General features: G+C 52.0%; 1 protein-coding gene across 4 annotated transcripts in view; it reads left to right on the top strand.

Moving 5' to 3' along the window:
- Positions 1-13171, top strand: part of RAP1GAP2 (RAP1 GTPase activating protein 2) — a 218525-nt gene that overhangs the window by 13301 nt on the left and 192053 nt on the right. The window contains exon 1 of one of the 4 annotated variants that reach the window (XM_058560073.1): positions 5278-5335. The exons of the other annotated variants lie outside the window; for them this stretch is intronic. The gene's annotated coding sequence lies outside the window, so the exon portion shown is untranslated. Of the gene's footprint in view, positions 1-5277; positions 5336-13171 lie in introns of those variants that run through there. 4 annotated transcript variants of the gene reach the window in all.

The following is a 13171-nucleotide window of genomic DNA, read 5'->3' as shown; positions in this document are numbered from 1 at the left end:
CAATCATAAGACAGGGTGGAGCCATTTGAAATAACTTCAGCTGTCATACATCACAGGGGACTTGAAAAGGAGGCTGCCGTAGCTTCGTGGCTCTACTAATTTTTGTGATAGAATATTAATAGTTAAGTTTTGAGTGCTTATTATGTGTCATGTTGTCAATACTTTGCAGGAATAAATTGATTTAACCTTCATAACAATGCTATGACCTAGGTACTATTGTTCTCCCCAGTTTTCAGATGATAAAACTGAGGCACAGAGTAAGTGGCAGTACTCACAACCACTATGCACGCTGCCTTTCAGAGAATAAGGCGTATGCTCAAAGGTGGGAGATGGGGAAGGTAATTTTTTTATTTTTATTTTATTTATTTTAATTTATTTATTTATTTTTTTATTGATGTTTTAATAGTTTTTAACATTGTGAAATTTTGGGTTGTACATTTTTGTTTGTCCATCACCATATATAGGACTCCCTTCACCCCTTGTGCCCACCCCCCACCCCCATTGCCCCTGGTAACCACAATACAGTTTTCTCTGTCCATGTGTTGGTTTATATTCCACATATGAGTGAGATCATACAGTGTTTGTCTTTCTCCTTCTGGCTTACTTCACTTAACATAATACCTTCCAGGCCCATCCATGTTGTTGCAAATGGGACAATTTTGTCTTTTTTACGGCTGAGTAGTATTCCATTGTGTATATATATACCACATTTTCTTGATCCAATCGTCAGTTGAGGGACACTTAGGTTGCTTCCACTTCTTGGCTATGGTGAATAATGCTGCAATGAACACAGAGGTGCATAAGCCTCTTTGGATTGTTGATTTCAGGTTCGTTGGATAGATTCCCAGTAGTGGGATGGCTGGATCATAGGGCATCTCTATTTTTAATTCTTTGAGGAATCTCCATACCGTTTTCCATAGAGGTTGCACCAGTTTGCATTCCCACCAGCTGTGTATGAGGGTTCCTGTTTCTCCACATCCTCTCCAACACTTGTTGTTTTTTGTCTTGGTGATTATAGCCATTCTAACGGGCGTGAGGTGATATCTTAGTGTTGTTTTGATTTGCATTTCCCTGATGATTAATGATGTTGAACATCTTTTCATGTGCCTATTGGCCATCTGTATATCTTCTTTGGAGAAGTGTCTGTTCATTTCCTCTGCCCATTTTTTGATCAGGTTGTTTGTTTTTTTGTTGTTCAGTTGTGTGAGTTCTTTATATATTATGGAGATCAACCCCTTGTCAGATATATGTTTTGCTAATATTCTCTCCCAGCTGGTGGGTTGTCTGTTCATCTCGATTCTGGTTTCATTTGTCTTGTAGAAGCTCTTTAATCTGATAAAGTCCCACTTGTTTATTTTTTCTTTAGTTTCTCTAGTTTGGGTAGGCATGTCATCTGAAAAGATTCCTTTATGACCAATGTCAAATAGTGTGGTCGCCTATATTTTCTTCTATGAGTTTTATAGTTTCAGGTCTCACCTTCAGGTCTTGGATCCATTTTGAGTTAATTTTTGTGAATGGCGATAGCAGATGGTCCACTTTCATTCTTTTGCATGTGGCTGTCCAGTTTTCACAACACCATTTGTTGAAGAGACTTTCCTTTCTCCATTGTATGTTCTTGGCTCCTTTGTCGAAAATTAGCTGTCCGTATATGTGTGGTTTTATTTCTGGGCTTTCAATTCTGTTCCATTGATCTGTGTGTCTGTTTTTGTACCAGTACCATGCTGTTTTGATTACTATTGCTTTGTAATATGTTTTGAAGTCAGGGATTGTGATGCCTCCTGCTTTGTTCTTTTTTCTTAGGATTGCTTTAGCTATTTGGGGTCTTTTGTTGCCCCATATAAATTTTAGTATTCTTTTTTCTATTTCTGTGAAGAATGTCATTGGGATTCTGATTGGGATTGCATTGAATCTGTAGATTGCTTTAGGTAATATAGGCATTTTAACTATGTTTATTCTTCCAATCCATGTGCATGGGATATCTTTCCATTTCTTTATGTCATCATCGATTTCTTTCAATAATGTCTTGTAGTTCTCATTGTATAGGTCATTCACCTCCTTGGTAAGATTTATTCCTAGGTATTTTATTCTTTTTGATGCAATTGTAAATGGTATTATCTTTTTGAGCTCTCTTTCTGTTAGTTCATTATTAGCATACAGAAATGCAACTGATTTTTGTAGATTGATTTTGTACCCTGCAACTTTGCTATAGTTGTTGATTATTTCTAATAGTTTTCCAACGGATTCTTTAGGGTTTTCTATATATAAAATCATGTCATCTGCAAATAGTGAGAGTTTCATGTCTTCATTACCTATTTGGATTCCTTTTATTCCTTTTTCTTGCCTAATTGCTCTGGCCAAAACCTCCAGTACTATGTTGAACAGGAGTGGTGAGAGTGGACAGCCCTGCCTCATTCCTGTTCTCAGAGGAATGGCTTTCAGTCTTTCCTGAGTATGATGTTGGCTGTGGGTTTGTCATAAATAGCCTTTATTATGTTGAGGTACTTTCCTTCTATTCCCATTTTGTTGAGAGTTTTTATCATAAATGGATGTTGTATCTTGTCAAATGCCTTCTCTGTGTCTATTGAGATGACCATGTGGTTTTTATTCTTTGTTTTGTTGATGTGATGTATCACGTTGATTGATTTGTGGATGTTGAACCATCCCTGCGTCCCTGGTATAAATCCCACTTGATCATGGTGTATGATCTTTTTAATGTATTGCTGTATTCGGTTTGCCAATATTTTGTTGAGGATTTTTGTGGGGAAGGTAATTTTTATCTTTACAAAGAGGAAATAAATCCACAAACCATAAATAAATGAACTTAGCATCTGTCCTGGTCAAGTTTCAGAGTCTGTTATTAAGGACGTGGTTTGGAGGCACTTAGAAAAGGAAGAGATGGGTGATCAGCAGCAGTGAGTGAATTCCCTGAGAACCCATCCTGCTGGGGAAGCTTATTTGCTTTTTCTGATTAGTTTTATAGACTAGAAAGTAGGTTGGGGGTGGTGGAGCAGGAGACAGGGGTTCTGAGTTTCAGCAAGAAATTGTTCTTTTCTTCCCATCGAAGCCTTGCAGGTGACACAGAGGAATGTGGGCGGGGGATGGCACAGCTAAGGAGGTTGATGAGTGGGCTGCCATTGGCTGAGTCCTGCTCACCATGTTTATCAGTGACTTGGTGATGTAGACAGCATGCCAGTGACATTGCTGATGGCAGGAACCTGGACAGCATCCCAACAGGTGAGATGGCAGAATTGGGACCCAAAGTGCCCTAAAGACTGGAGTCCAGTAGGTACACTTTTAACAGGGATAATGGAGAAATCTATTTTGGCCTCCAATCCTGTTTGCATTTGGGCAGCTGGACAAAGGAATCTGCTGTCTGAGGGGTTCCAATTGACTAGAAGCTTGGGTACAGCGCCACGTTTTAGGTTTTAAGAAAACACTCACATCTTGGGACTGCAAGAGGTCAGGCAGAGTCCAAAGCGGGGGAGGGAAGGTCCTGCTGTTCTGAGTCTTGGATGTTCTGTCATTCGTTCATTTACTTGGTGGACAGAGATTGAGCACCTTCCTCTGCTAGACACTGTGCCAGATGTTACCCTCGTATGGTTGAGCAGGTTGCATTTCGGGGTGATGGACCTGGCTGCTGAAGGGACTCAGACCATGGGCTGGCCACCTCTGCCTTCCTTTCTTCCTTCCACCCTGCTCTGCGTCAGGCCCTGAGGTTACAGTGCCTTGTCTCAAGGCAGACAAGGGTCCTGCCTCCATGGGGCACATATTCTAGTGCAGGGGACAGACAATAGGCACAGAGACAAGAGAATTTCCCAAGATGATCAGAGTGCTGAAGAAACTAAAACAGGGCATTGAGATAAAGAGTGACCAGTGGGTGTGTAGGGACTTTGGAAGAGGTGGAAGGCTTCTCTGAGAAGGTGACATTTGAGCTGAGTCCCGAAGAACACAAGCTGAGGGGTGAGGGGTATTGGATAGATGGGGGGAGCATAGGAGATGGGGTGGAAGAGTATGCCTGCAGGGGGGAAAACAAGTATAAGGCCCTAGGTATGTTCTAGAAGCAGAAGGTCACTGTAGCCAGAGCAGAGTGAGGCCATGGCCAACAGACAGAAGCGAGGCAGATTTCCGAGCAATTAAAGGAAGGGCTTTCTAGCACTTAGAGCTGCCAGAGGACGGCGTGGGCTGCCCCTGAGGGAGTGAGCTTCCCATCACTGACGTGTGCAAGCCATATTCAGAGGCCGGCCTCCGTGGAGGTTACCGAGGAAGAGAAGCATCCCAACGGCTGCCTAGAGGACCCTTCATGCCTCATCAAGTTCAGGAGCATCCTTGGTTTGGCAGAAGCTGGGAGGATGTCTGTGGAGTGAATGAATAAAAGCTCCAGGCAAAGCTCCAGGCTGCCAGGTCCAAGACAGGGGCGGTTTCAGGGGTTCTGGCAGCCCTTGAGGGCTCCCACTACCAAGTCCAGATAGCACTGCGTCCCCTCCTCATTCCCCCCTACGCAGAGCTGGAGAGAGCCCCGAAGTATCTTCCTCAATACACTAGGAACCCGTGGATCTTTCCACTCCTCTGTTCCCCACCGCCCCAGGGCCTCATCCTCCAGGAACTTCTGTGGACAGGTGAGCTGTTCCCTCCTTCTCTCCCCCGGGTCCCTGGGGCGCGCCTGCCCCACCCCGTGCCTTTGTTCCCGAGGAGTCGCCTCGGGCAGTCCGCTGGCGGCGGCGGGGGCGACGCGAGCGTCCCAACGGCGGGCCCAGCCCTCAGGCCCCGCAGTACCCCCCCCCTCCCCCCGCAACCCCTGCGCCCTCCGCCGCCCCCGGTGCCCGCCTCCCTGGTCCCCGCCCGCCCACCCCTCGCCGGCAGCTGCGCGGCGGCTGCGCTAGGCGGGCCGGGTGGGCACCGCCAGGACCAGGGCGCGGACGCGGGCGGCGTTGCCGTGGGCGGGAGAGCGAGGTGGGCGCGGCGCGCAGCAGGCGCTGGCGCCGGAGATCCCCCGCCTCCCCGGGCGCGGGCCTGCCGGCTGCGTGTGCGCGACCCCGGCGGCTGGGGCGCGCCCGCCAGGTGTGCGGGCGGCTGCGGGCGGGCGGAGGGCGCAGCTTTGTGCGTTCCGAGCCGCCCGCCGGCTGTGCGCGTGTGCGCGCCGCGGTGACGGTGCACGCGACTGGGCGGGCTGCGAGGGAAGCCCGCCGCCGGGGAGGAGGGGGCTCGGGTCCGGATCGAGACCGGTGGACGCCGCCGCTGCGGGCGCACAGGCGGGGTGAGCCGCCGCGACTGACTGTTGACATTCGGTCCGCGTTGGGGAGTGAGTCCTGGGCGCTGGGCGCCGGCGTCACAGAAGGTCAGTGGGTCCCGGGCTGGGTGGGAATTCCGTAGTCAGGCTAGATCAGGACTTGAGTTCTGGGTGTGACTGAACGTGGAATTGGGGTGTATGTTGTAACCGTAAATGCATGTGTTTGCAAAGAGAAATCCAGCCCGTATGGACGTGTGTGAGCTCCGTGCTGCGATTCCACAGAGCAATTCAGCGTAACGGGTTGTGTTTGGGAGGTGGGGTGACTGTCCTCAGAAATCCGTGCGGGTGGGGCATTGCGCACAGACATCATGTATGGGTTGTGTGTGCGTGAGTGAGGTGTTGCTCAGCCCCTGTCAGAGTCTCTGGCTAGAGAAGCTGACTGAGGTGGAGGTCAGAGGTGGGGTGTTTACAGGTGGTGGCAGAAGGAAAAAGCCAGAAACCCCAAGAGGACCCTGTAGCTGGACTGGGTTGGTTTGTTTTTCTCCCCTGAAAGGGCATAAACCCCACCCCATCCTGACTCCAGCCTGTGCCTGTGGCAGGGAGGGGAACTAGCGTGGTGGGGTGCTGGCTGGCAGGCCTTCAGGGACCTTTGGGGCAGGGCCAGCCTCCAGCCTGAGGCACAGTTGTGGAGGCATTGGGTGCGTGTGTGTGCGCCAGCCCTGGGTGGGGATCCAGGGCACCTCAGGACTGCGTAGGCTCCACTTGGCTTTGCCACCACCAGACGCTGTGTGACTGGACCTGGGAGCTGGTTGGGGGGACATCCTTCTTTCCCCTCATCTGTTTTCTCTGGTTCCTTTACACTCTTCCTAACAAACCAAAGAGCATTTACATGCAAGTGGGGTTTGGGCTCTGAATGCCATGGTCTGCCTCTGTTGAGTGGCCCCCATCAGAGCAGCCTCCAGAGGGAATAATAGGGTTGTCCTGGGCTGGGGGCCAGGGCTCTCTGGTTGTTTTCATGCTTTGTGACCCTGGGGCTGTCCCTTAAACCCCAGCACCCCAGGGGTCTCCGTTTCCCATGGAGAGGGGAGAAGGCACCCCCCTCCCCCGTTCTTCCTGCTGCTGGGTGAGGAGTAGACAGAGAGCTCGCCCAGCTGTCTGGGGCTGGGAGGCTGGGAGTGACTCAGGGCGTGTGAGGTCCTGAGCAGTGATTCCCCCAGGAAGGTCCCAGCACATCCTTGCAGCTTAGACGGGAGTTGGGGGAGGCTCTGCCCTCACCTCCAAGCAGATGTGTTGGGTTTTCTGAGTCCAGGGGTGGGGCAGGGTGGGTGTCTGCTAGATCTGGCTGCTCAGGCTTCAAGAAGCTACCTTAGGTCCCCTCTCCCTTCTAAGATGTTGAGGAGTGGGGGTGGGGCAGGGCATGGGGGGATGGGTTGGGGGACTGGAGCTGAAGAGCCGCAGAAGTTTCTGGGCAGACGCAGATGCTAAACTTGGGTAGGGCCAGGGCACATCTAGCTGGGACTCCCGCTCAGCCCAGGGTGTTGAGGCAACTTGGTGGGAGGTGGCCTCAGTTCCAGAGAAGACGACCCTTCTGCTGCAGACACCCTTACACCCTCCCCTCTGTCTTTTCCATTACCCTGTCTGAATCAAGTGTGGCTGAGCCACCGTGGTTCAGAATGACTTGAACCTTGAGGGAAATGGACCCTGGCATGGATGGTGGTGGCAGCAGCATAGCACAGTGGTTAAGCCTAAAGGCTCTGTTGTCACTCAGACCTGGGTTTGAATCCCAGCTCCGCCAGCCACTAGCTGTGTCTCCACCTGCATTCACCCAAAGCAAAACCTGAGAGATTTACTTGGGAAGTGGTCTCAAGGAACAAGGGTGGGGCTGGGGTATGAGGGAGAGAAAGGGAAAGCAGCACAAGGATGCGTTATTTTTATCATGACCACCGCTCTGTCCTGGGTGGTCTCCTGAGGAGCTCTGTGCAACGCATTTCAGAACTGCCCTGTTGGGGAGGGAAACACGGAGGCGTTCATCCATCAGCTCTGTCCCATCCATGGACATTACCTCCCGCAAGCTTCCAGGCTGCACATGTGTGAGGCCTAAGTGGGTTCCCGTGGGTGTCCCACGCTGCAGCTTCAGAGAAGGCCCCCCTCAGCCCCAGATAAAGCTTTGCCACATGGCACTGGAAGCTGCCGCTCGAAGCCTGCAGGGAACCGGTTGTTGCAGAAGTGGCTGGAGTACGAAGTGGGGCCGAGAGGGTTTGAAGTGGCACCCTGAGGTGTCTGACACACTGCGTGACCTTGAGCAAATTCCCTGACTTCTCTGAGCCTCAGTTTCCTTCTCTGGGGGTTGTGAGTGTTAAATAAGATATTTATTAAGTTTTTGAACATGGTAATTGGTCCATAGCAAGTGCTCCACAAGTGAAGTATTTTTGTATATTTGGGAAGACAGCACATTCTAGGTTAGATAGTCATTCACTTAAGTGGAGGAGGAGGCTACATTAGGAGACCTCTAAAGACCTCCCTCCTGCTTGTAGAATCTGGGGCTCAAGCGTCAGATGCCTCCCCCTGGAGCCATGGCCCAGTCTCCTAGACCCCCTGAATGGTTCGGTTTGGCACCTCCTGAATGGTTCTGTTTCGCAGTCTATGAATTGCGGCTGACACTGCCCTGCCCCTGGGCCGGCTGCTCAGACGTGCCTCTCACAGGAGGACATGGGAGCTCGGCGGTGGGCAGAGGGGGTGAGGAGAGCAGGCAGCTTGGAAGCGGGTGCTTGAAGGAGGAGAGGCGGGAGAGCGGATACTAGCTTTTGGAGCTGGCAGATGGTCGTGGGCATTGGTCTGGGCTGCAGTCAGCGGGGAGGACAGGGCAGGAGGGCGGGGGAGGGTGAGAGAAAACAGAGAGCAGGAAGGGAGGGGAGAGCGGGTTGGCAGAGGGTGGCCAAGAATGATGGAGGAGCCAGGGCTGTGGGTTGAGGTGGGCAGCCTTGGTGCCTGGGGGTTAGGGGTGTCTGGGGTGGCGGGGACAGGCTGGCCTGTGGGAGAGTGATGGGGTGCTATGAGAGAAGGGGGGGCGGTGGTTGAGTGTTAGTTGAGGGGTCTTGGGGCATAAGCTGGGGCAGGCCGTCTATTTCAGGGTACAGCACCTACAAGCCTCCTCATTCTCCATTTTCCCAATGTGTCTACTTGCCCCTCCGGGGCCACCACCCCGTTTGGCAGGGGAGGTGCTGTCTGCAAACACTTGGGTCCTGTTGTGAGCGGCAGTTGGAGAAGGTGCCGACTTACCTCTGCCGAGGCCTGTTGCCATGGTACCATGGTGGCCCTCGTCTCCGTACCCTCTCTTATCTCTGAGCAACGTGCCCCCCCCTCAGGGAGAGGTCCCACAGTGGGGAAGGTGGCCAGCAGCCTCTTGCTCCTGCGTGGGCAGCTCAGGCTGGCAATACAAAGGTCACTGTGTCCCTCCCTCTGCCTTCAGGCCAGGTCACACCCAGTCTAGGCTGTGGAGGTGCAGCCACCACTGTCTTCATTTACAGCCATTTAAAGACTCCTCTGACCTCTGCAATTTGGAACTCCTTTTGTTTTTAATAAGTTTAGTTAAAAAAATTAAATAAAATCAGTAATGCCAGCCTATCCATCTCCTCTCCTTTTAAAGAGTGCATCTTTATGGAGCCAGATGACACTCTCTTCTTGCCTACACCTCTGTCAATGCTGTGGTGCTTCTCTAGTGGGAAGTTCTGCATCATATCTGATCTCAGTCTGCCATGCTGCACTGTTTTTTTTTTTTTCCTCTGTTTGCCACAACCCCTCACGGCTTCCAAATACTTGTAAGGAGATTCCTCTCCACCTGCTCAAGATGTGAAGTGGCCATAGGGGCTCCCTGGGCGGGTGGGACACCATGGCAAGGATTGTGTTCTGGGGAACCTGGCCTGAGACTGAGGCTGTGCTGAGCCCGCAGCCCTGGGCATGCTGGGGTTCTGGACTTGAGCTTGCTCTCAGGGCCAGCTACTATCCCAGCCCTTCATTGGTTCACATCCAGGACTGTCAGACTCCTTCCTGGGTCATGCTGGGTGTGCTGGCTGGGCCCTGGCAGGTCTGGGTCAGCAGATGGCATCAAGCGTGGGCACCTGGGGGCCCCTGCTGATTAGATGACTGGTAGTGAGCGAGAGCTGGAGGGGAGGGACAGGCAGTCAGGCACATGAGGTACGTACGCCTGTATGTGTGCACACATCTGTGCACGTGTGTCCCTGGAGGGCGTGTTGCTGAATCGCCGTATCTGCACATCTCTGTGTGTGGTTACCTGTGGGTCCTCTGAGCATGTCTGTGTGTGTGCGTTGTTGTGTGCTCTGGCTTGTGTTTGTTCTTTTCTCTGGGTATGTGTGTTGGCTGCCCATCGGGCGCTCTCCAGGGTCCTCGAGGGTGTGCCTTTCGGATGGCAGATGATACTTCACCCCAGCAGGACTTCCTGGCCCCCTGGGGCTCCTGAGTCTTCTGCCGTGCTCACCTCTGCCCTCTCTCTGGGATTCCTGTCGCTGTCCCTTCCTCTGTCTTGAGGAAGTTGCTTCTCCCCCACTGGCTGTGTGGGTGCCCACTGGTCTTGGGGCGGGGCCTGGGGAGGGACACCCAGTCCAATCTCCAGCCCCATCCTTCAAGCTCTGCGTGGAGGGTGATGGGTGGGTGAGCCCAGGGTTGAGGAGATGAGTCAGGGATGCTGCAGGGGGTGGGGGAAGCTGGGCTGTATGTAAGCATGCTTCAGGGAAGTGTGTGCACCCCCATGCACTTGTCCCATCCTCAGTGGCTTGGGCACCAGTGCAGCAGTGGGAAGGCTCCCCTACCCCCACTATCCTTATTCTCTCTTCTCTTCCTTGGTAGCTGTAGCTGGCACAGTGTCTTTTTTTTTTTTTTTTGGTGAGGGAGATTGGCCATGAGCTAACATCCGTTGCCAATCTTCCTCTTTTTTTGCTGAGGAAGATTGGCCCTGAGCTAACATCTGGCACAGTTTCTGACAAGGAGCAGAGAGGTCTCTGGGGCTTCGGGCATCCTACTGGGGACTATGGCCACAGCATAATTCCTGTCACCACAATCATTTAAATTTCCTACACCAGGCCCTGGACTGTACACTATACGTGTATTAGTTCGTTGGCTTCTCAGAAGAATCCTATGAGGTGGGTCCTGAAAGCATCCCCGTCTTATGAGGAAGTGGAGGCTCAGAGAGGCTGGGACACTTGCACAAGGTCACACAGCTAGTAAATAATGGAGCTGGGGTGTGAACCTGGGTCTGTTCCTGACACTTGCTGCTGTTCCCTCCACTCTTCACAAAGCTGGGTCCATCTCATCCTTGCATCTCCCCTTCAGAGAGGCTGTCCCAGGTCATCCGCTCTAAGCAGGGCTCCCCACCCACCCAGTCCCCTTTGGATCTTATCACCCTATTGTAAATACCTGTGTAAAGTTATCCCTCTTTTATCCTCTGCCTCCCCATCCCCCAAACCTCCAGGGCAGGGATTGATGGGTCTTGTTCACCAAAATATCCTCAGCACTAGCTGGAACACGGTAGGATGCAATAAACATTTGATGAATGAATGAATGAATATATGAAGATACATCTGACTCCAGACCCCAGCTCTAAACTCCTGCTCTGTACTGTCTCTCACGCAACAGGGACCAGGTGACAGAGTGGCCAGGAGGGCAGGCTCTGGAGCCGGCTTGCTTGGTTCCCATTCTGGCTCTGCCACTGTTCTGATTATCTAATGCTGCGTAATGAACCACCTGGAAGCTTATGGCCTAAAACAATGGTGACGTTTATTTTGCTCAGGAGTCTACACTTTGGGCAGGGCTTGGCGGAGATACTTGTGTCTGTCCTGCCATCGTCAGCCGGAGTGGCTCAAAGTCTAGGGGCTGGAATTATCTGAAGGCTTAGTTGCTTACATGTCTAGCATTTGATGCTGGCTGTTTGCCTGAGGTCTCAGCTCCTGGCCACACGGGCCTCTCCATGCGCCACTCTCTGTCTGTGCTAGTTTGGGCTTCCCCCAGCATGGTGGCTGGGTTAAGGGGCAAGAATCCCGAGAAAGAGCCAGGCAGAAGCTGTTTCACCTTTTCTTACCTAGCCTTAGAAATGATGCAGCATTGCTTCTGCCATAGTCACAGATCCACACGGATCCACGGGGCGGGAACATGGACCCCACCTCTTAATGGAAGGGCGTTAATGTCACGTGGGAAGAAGAGCATGTGGGATGGGGGATATATTGTGGGATTGTTACCCGTGCATTGGGTTCTTGTTGTCCCCCAGGACAGAAATCAAGAGAGACAAGAAACGGGAGTAGAAAAGTAAAAGTTTATTAGCTTGTGCACAAGGGAGGCACAAGGGAGCTGGTGCAGAAAGGAAAGGGGCAGGTGACCAACTCGTTAGGGAGCAGGGTTGTGGGGCTTTTATTAGGCAAAGGCTGGGGAGGAGTGCCTTGTCATGGCATGTAGAGGCAGGGTTGTGCTTACGCTTGTGCTATTGTTTGACATGCCACCACATGTGTTGCATGTATCTTTAACATCCTAGCTCTCCACCCTTGGGGGTGATTTTTACTATGGTAATGGGGCTAGGGTCACTTTCAGTCAACTCCTGAGTGCTAGGGCGCATGTGTAAGCCTGGGAAAGTCTCGAGGCTGTGGAATGTGGATCTTGGTGGCCTCTATCTGATTCTCCTAGCTTATCAACTGGTTAGGGGCCTTGTCTTGTTAGGCCAGGGGCCTTGCAGACGACCTTATCCCGTTAGGCCGGTTCCTGTCTCAGGATGATGTGACCATCTTTGGAAAATACAATCTGCCACAGCTATTTACTAGGAGTGTGACCTTGAGCAAATTACTTAGTCTCTCTGGGCCCCAATTTCCCCATCTGTAAAATGGGACACCATCAGAAGGGACCTCATTGGGTTATTCCTTTAGTAGTGACAACACTTCCACCCATGGATTCCCCTGGTCACAGGGGAAGCTCTGGTCCAGATTTTCACTGAACTACAGGATCCAGCCCCAATTCCCCACACACTCTAATGTAATACAGGAGGCTCCTTACAGTGCAGAGCCCTTCTGAGGGTGGGGACAGTAATGGGGAGAGAAGAGGGGACTGTGAGTGGAGACGGCCTTTTCTATCTTGGTTTATTAGATCATTCTAAGTCAGCCCTGCTCCCTCCAAAGGGGCAAGGGGCAGGGGTTGATGGAGATGCCATGAGGCTGGGGCTCCAGCAGAATTCCTCTGGGCCTGGGGGTAGGACAGACCCCACTAGGACCCCCGTCTTTATCCAGGGAAATCAGGATAAATGAATCATGAACATGCTGTGTTTGAGCTGCAGGCCTTCTACAAAATTGTCCGAGGGAGCTCCTGGCCTCTCCTCTGTCCCCTCGCCTGCCTCAGCCTGAGTCACTGTTCATCTGGAGAAGTACGACTCCTCAGCCCAGATTGCTAGGCCTCGGGGAGGAATCTCAGGGCTTGCTCGTCCTGGCCCAGGTTGGGGCTGCTCCTCAGCTGGGCATTGGCAGGGGGCCCAGGAAGGATCGATCTCGGGGTTACCAGAGCCCATCCTGGTGGTATCACACATCTGGCGCTGCCCTCATTTGGGGCCTGCTCTGCAGTGAGCCTTCCTGATAGGAATAGAGGATGGCTAAAAGCAGGGATTCTCTTTTTTTTTTTATAAATACTTTTTAAAAAAATTTTATTATTATTATTTTTTTTTGTGAGGAGATCAGCCCTGTGCTAACATCTGCCAATCCTCCTCTTTTTTTGCTGAGGAAGACTGGCCCTGGGCTAACATCCATGCCCATCTTCTTCCACTTTATATGGGATGCCGCCACAGCATGGCTTGCCAAGCAGTGCGTCGGTGCACGCCCAGGATCCGAACCGGCGAACCCCGGGCCGCCGCAGCGGAGCGCGTGCACTTAACCGCTTGCACCACTGGGCCAGCCCCAAAAA

Source organism: Diceros bicornis, chromosome 18 (assembly GCF_020826845.1).
Source record: "Diceros bicornis minor isolate mBicDic1 chromosome 18, mDicBic1.mat.cur, whole genome shotgun sequence".
In the NCBI taxonomy this organism is placed as follows: domain Eukaryota; kingdom Metazoa; phylum Chordata; class Mammalia; order Perissodactyla; family Rhinocerotidae; genus Diceros; species Diceros bicornis.
This window is presented reverse-complemented; position numbering and strand designations above follow the sequence as displayed.